Here is a 6,499-nt window from a genome sequence, read left to right as displayed (position 1 = left end):
TGTTGGATATTAGTGGGAACTGGTACACGCTGTCGTATACGCCGGTCAAGCACATCCCAAACATGCTCAACGGGTGACATGTCCGGTGAGTATGCTGGCCATGCAAGAACTGGGACATTTTCAGCTTCCAAGAACTGTGTACAGATCCTTGCAACATGGGGCCGTGCATTATCTGTCTGAGTGGCTGGTCTCAGACGATCTTGGAGGTGAACCTGCTGGATGTGGAGGTCCTGGGCTGGTGTGGTTACACGTGGTCTGCGGTTGTGAGGCCGGTTGGATGTACTGCCATATTCTCTGAAACGCCTTTGGAGACGGCTTATGGTTGAGAAATGAACATTCAATGCACGAGCAACAGATCTGGTTGACATTCCTGCTGTCAGCATGCCAATTGCACGCTCCCTCAATGCTTGTGGCATCTGTGGCATTTTGCTGTGAGACAAAACTGCACATTCCAGGGTGGCCTTTTATTGTGGGCAGTATAAGGTACACCTGTGCACTACCCATGATGTCAGATCAGCATCTTGATGTGGCACACCTGTGAGGTGGGATGGATTATCTCAGCAAAGCAGAAGTGCTCACTATCACACATTTAGACTGATTTGTGAGAAATGTTTGAGAGAAATGGTAATATTGTGTATCTGGAATGAATTGTAGATCTTTAAGTCCATCTCATGAAAAATGGGAGCAAAAACAAAAGTGTTGCGTTTATATTTTTGTTCAGTGTAGTACAGACTGTTCAAGTCGCCATTAAACATTAAAATGACTTCAAATCAAATAATTAAATTGATCAAAGTTATGAATATTTGCTGCAGCCCAGGTTCTCAGCTTCGGTTTATTTTTTTGATTTCATATTAAATTGTTTTTATATTCTAAACATTTTATATAATTATTACAAATACCTACGATAGGTTTGACACCCCATCCTGGGTTGTTCCCCTAGCCTCTGGAATAGGTTCCTGTAAAGAAAAATACCGAAGCACATTACAACCACCCATAAAGCAAGCAAACTACACCGTCCACTGGTACCCTACCTGCAGCGTTGGATATAGCCACAACTTCAAGAAAATGAGATACTGGCGCACGGAGAGTCACGTCACCGATTACAAAGCAGTCACACACGCAACCACAACCGGGTCCTATATACACGCGCTGGCTGCAACAATTAAGCAATCAGGTTAATGAAATTACCATGTCCCAACAAGATCGCACCCTCCAGTTCCACCTCATTACAATTGCAAAGTTTGGCAACTTGCTGAAGAGTTTTTACATAAGTCCTGAAATGTTTGCACTTAAAAAAAATAATAAAGCATTTCTAATTTTTTTTGTATTGGTATTTTGGTATTTGGTGATGGACACGCATCCATTCTAAACAGTACATTTTTTTCTTATCGTTAACCTTAATAGTCAATTAATGAGTGTCAACTATGGTTGACGAAATAATTCAAAATGGACATACCTAGTCAAATGTAAAACGTATTCAAAATATCGTGTCATATTTCAATCAGTAAGCGATTACACAGATACATTTCCCGTTGTGGTAGAGCGTGCATGTGATGTCAGAGGCAGAGCGTGACATGGCTGAGAGTGCACATACTGCAGCCAGACTCTTCTCCGCAAAAAAAGGTCTGGGTTGCCCCAGTGACGGGCATCTGAACCCCCAGGAAGGGAAAAAGGCAGCTGCGAATCATGCTGACGGGGCAAACAGTGGAGCAGGATATCAGGCCCAGGGACATTAGTGACCCCTGCATCATTGGGCTGGACTTGCTGTTCCATCTGGGGTCTGCCATCCATGTGCCGGGTGCAGCAGTCAATCTTGGTGTAGAGATGGTGGCTCCTCAGCAGGGCAGCGTGGTAAAACAGCCATGGTGGAAGAATGGGAAGCGATGTGGCAGGGGAGGAGAGTGGTCCCAGTCTGTAAGAGAAGACGCCACTCCGTTTCCTCCAACATGCCAGGACCCCCCAGCAGTTCAGCAGCAGCTTTGCCCAAATGGGGCCAGACAGCAGTGCAGCCATGGGATCGTCTCCCAAGATAGTATAGGCTGCCCACGACCTGTGGCAGAGGAGCAAGTGCCCTGCCCATCTGCCTGTGACCTCATCGACAAGGACTAGAGCAGTGGATCAAAAAGAGGCTGCAGTGCTAGGAGCGATCAAGCCTTCTAACAGCCCATGGGCAGAACCCGCAATCCTCATCAGGAAGAAAGATGTCCTGGCATTTCTCCGTCGACTATAGGAGGATAAACACTGTCACTCAGAAGGACTCCTACCTCTGTACTACGGATGAACAATACTGAAAAAAGTTAACATTTAAATATTTGTAGTTTTTGAGATTATTTAGGAGTTGAAAATTAATTATAAAGCCAAAAAGAAAATTACTATCTAACAAAACCTCACAAAAAAACTTAGTTAAAAAAACCTGCTAATGCTCAATATTGTCTCTGTGTAATACAGAATATTTCCATACAACAGAAGACAAATGTCTTCTTGTGAGCAGTAGGGGTGCAACAATTATTCCACACTGTCGACAAAAATCGACAATAAAAAAGTCGCCGACGAATTTGATTGTCGATAATTGTCGGCCGACGTATTTTTAAATTCCTTCTTTTCTACCTGTGCAATACTACCGCTTTCCAATAGAGTGCACCAATACACCATACTCTGGTGGGATTCGTTCTTGCACAATAGCATTCAGCGACAGGTAGAAGAATGGTAGCCACAAATCAGGCATCGTCACGTATTAACGCTATAAAGTCTGGGACAATTTCACCCTAGATAAGGCAAAGAAAACTTATTTGCAACATTTGCAAAGCGAACCTTGTTTATCATGGGAGTACTTCAGTAATGCATGAGCATTTGATGAGGAGGCACGTCGGACATCTGGACGAATCGGAATTGGACTCGCCACGGTAAGATACGCGTATAAGCTTGTAAGCTAACTTGCGGCGTGATTGTTTTTAAAGACGTATTTTGTTTTTGAAAAAAACATTTTACGACATTTATGCAGTACAAAGAAGACCGAATGTACCATGGATGGTTTTTTTGCGAAAGAAGCAGACGTGTACTCCACTGCAGGCAACTGCCCTCACCGAATCAATACTAAACATGCTGATAAGGCCACTTAAAAAAAAAAATTGGTTCTCGTCCTTTTTTTTGGAGGGGGTGGGTCGGGCGGGCGGGATTTTTATTATTTTTTTTTTTACAAATTTTGATTGACTGTTTGGACTTTCAAATATGTAAGAAAATACATATTTGAAAATACATACCGAAGAGAGCAGACCTACTTAGTACGCCTCCTCAGTTCTTCGTTTGTTGCGTTTCAAATATATTAAATGTAAGAAAATACAAGAATGTAAATTCCTTGATCCGTGTGTATCTCATAAATGCCTTCCCAACTATGGATTTGGATACTTTATCCTGATGTTTCATTCGTGAATATAAAAATGATACTATTTGAAACCAATATTCTGTTTGTCATTCCCATTCTAAATGAACAACCAAGATTTTAAAATATATATCTAGAAAGAAAGTGTATTAAAACATGTTACAGTTTTTCTCAATTGGTTTGGCTCATTTCTTGAAACAGAAATGACATTCTCAAAATAACATGGACAAATCTCCAAACCACCTTGCAATTGTTCACAACAGAATGGCATTTCTCATTGATGTCATCAAACTGCAAATGTCTTAGTACATGTCTCAAGTGTCTCATTGCATCTTTGCAAACAGTTATGTACAAGTAGCCTACAGTTAGCACAATGAGCTCACATTTAGCACATTTTCCAAATAAATAGATCTTGTTGATCTAAACTGATTAGTTGATTCTCAGTCTAATGGTTGTTCTCTCCAAAACATGTCAGCATGATTTCATTCTGTAAGTCATCATATGCACAATAGTCTGTTCAATTGTCAAAATTAGTCAAGAATATAATACCATGAACATCATATATGAATTTCTTGGAACATTTGATAAATTCATGACAATAGTTGACAGTCAGGTGAAATTTGAACTTGATTACAGTTTTTCTCAATTGCTTTGGCACATTTTTCGACTTAACTTCGTCTTAACATTCTCTAAACTGTGAGTGCAAATGTCACAACTGTTTGCAGGAACTTCAAAACTTTATAGCATGTCTGCAAAATGTAGTTACTCACCCAAAACATTTAATTCATGCTTCAAAACCTAGTTATTGTGTCAATAATTTGGCCAAGGCCACCAAAATCTAAAGTATTTTTGTCATTGTGTGAGCCACACTGGTCAAAATGTTTAGTTGTTTTTTCACCACAACAGTCAACCATGAAAATTAAGGGTTTAAACAAAAAACTCATATTTGTTGAGAAAAGTCAATAGTATGTAGAAAAGAAAAGAAAAAATCTATGAACATTTGTATTTGTATAGTGTTTAGTTTTGTACTTCACGTGTATATACACAATACAAGTGTATTACTGTACATGTGAAGTAACTGACAAGAGTAACAAGATTTCACTTTACATTTCATATTTGTGTATTACCACAAATACACAAAAACAACAAATAACATTCATGGGGAAAAAAAAAACAAATTATTCTTGGTGAACATCTTGTCGCTCACGTTGGTCAGGCCAAAGATTTTCATCAACATCACATCTGATGGTTTCCATTGCCACACACCGTGGAAAAAAATCTCCTTGAATGCCGCACCCATCCCCTGCAATGGTCAGCTGTGATGTCCTCACATGCAGCATTCGTGGCATCCAACAAAGACATCTGATTTTGTGGTCTATGATCATACACTTTCCACCTCCATGCTGAAAAAAACTCTTCTATTGGATTTAGGAACGGAGAGTATGGTGGAAGGAATTCCACTGTTATCCTTTCATGTGCAGCAAACCAGTCACTAACACTGTTGGTTCGGTGGAAGCTGACATTATCCCAGACAACAACATAATTAGGCAAATGTGGTCTAACCAAACCTCTTTCTTGTTCTGGAATCAGGTCCCTGTAAAGTGCATTTAGGAAGGCCAGGAGAAGTTGGGTATTATAGGGCCCAATGTGTGGAATATGTGTGCTCACACCGTTCTCTGAAATGGCAGCACACATTGTAATATTGGCCCCATGTTGGCCTGGTGTGTCAATTGTGGCTCGGTGTCCAATGAGATTGCGACCACGTCTCCGGCCTTTGGACAGATTAAACCCAGCCTCGTCCACAAAAACAAGAATGTGGGTCGTTTCATGTAGTTCTAACTCCATGATTCTCTATGAAGGAACACAGGAAAAAATGTAACAGTAAATGTATTTTCTTATGGGTTTCTGAAACTTACAGTAAAGTAATACAGGCATCTTAGAAATACAGGAAAACTCACTAAGTGCACACCAATGGTTTACCTGGACATACTGGTACCGCAATGCCTTGACTCTTTCACTGTTCCTCTCAAATGGCACCTTATAGAGCTGTTTCATAGTCATCTGATGTCTTTCTAAAACTCTGTCTATGGTGGAAATGCTGACAGAATTTATATTTGCAAAGACCTCATTGCCATTTATGATTGCACTTTGGATCTCTCTTAGCCTGATGGAATTGTTGGCTATGACCATGTTGCAAATTTCTTGTTCTTGCAGTTGGTTAAATACTGCTGCTCTGCCACCAGCGTGAGGTTGTCGTGCAGTTCTATAGAATGAACAAATAGACTTGCATTTACCTTTACAATATTGTTGTTTATACTGTAAACATACTTTACATACTGTAAAACAAAAAAATACATATGTACCTGTTTTCCCTACGAAAGGTTTGCACAATTGATGACACTGTGGACCTGTTTACATTAGGCTGTACTCTTCGACCAGCCTCTTCCATTGTAAAACCATGATTTATGACATGATCCACAAGTGTGGCTCTGATTTCATCAGAGACTCTGACTCTTCTATTTCCACCTCTTCCTCGATTATTTCTTCCTCTACCACCACCACGTATTCTTACACGCCTTCCAATTGCTCTTCCACGAGCATGTTGCTGCAGTTCAGCGTTGTGAACGTCCTCCATTCTCAAAACATTCTACAGCAGTGATTGTGCTGTGGGCAATCTACATATATATACTCCCAACGTTGATTGGTTAAATGGTTAAATGGTTGAGTCATATTAGAGGTACTTTGCAATTAGATTGCGATTGCAATTACAGGGCATGTGCCAATGTAGCAGACATTACAAACAATGTCAATGTTAGATATATTTTAGAATATACATTCATGTATACTAATTATGATAATTGAATAGATCGTTTTGAATGTGATGGCTTACACAATAAAAAATGTCTGAGAAGTTCTGAAGTGTTTGACAGTGTAAGTGAGAATCGAGTCATCAGTTTTGATCAACAAGCCATATGCAATTATTTGTTGTCCAAACTGCAGACAGTTGTATGTACTCTTTGCACACATGTGCCAAAGCATTTGCAATTTGCTCAAATCAATAAGAAATTCCAATCTGATGTGAAAAAGGTGCGAATTGTTCAGAGATCTGAACTTAATGTT

This window comes from Brienomyrus brachyistius, chromosome 3 (genome assembly GCF_023856365.1).
Source record: "Brienomyrus brachyistius isolate T26 chromosome 3, BBRACH_0.4, whole genome shotgun sequence".
NCBI classification, from domain to species: Eukaryota; Metazoa; Chordata; class Actinopteri; order Osteoglossiformes; family Mormyridae; genus Brienomyrus; species Brienomyrus brachyistius.
Note: the sequence above shows the minus strand (reverse complement) of the source record.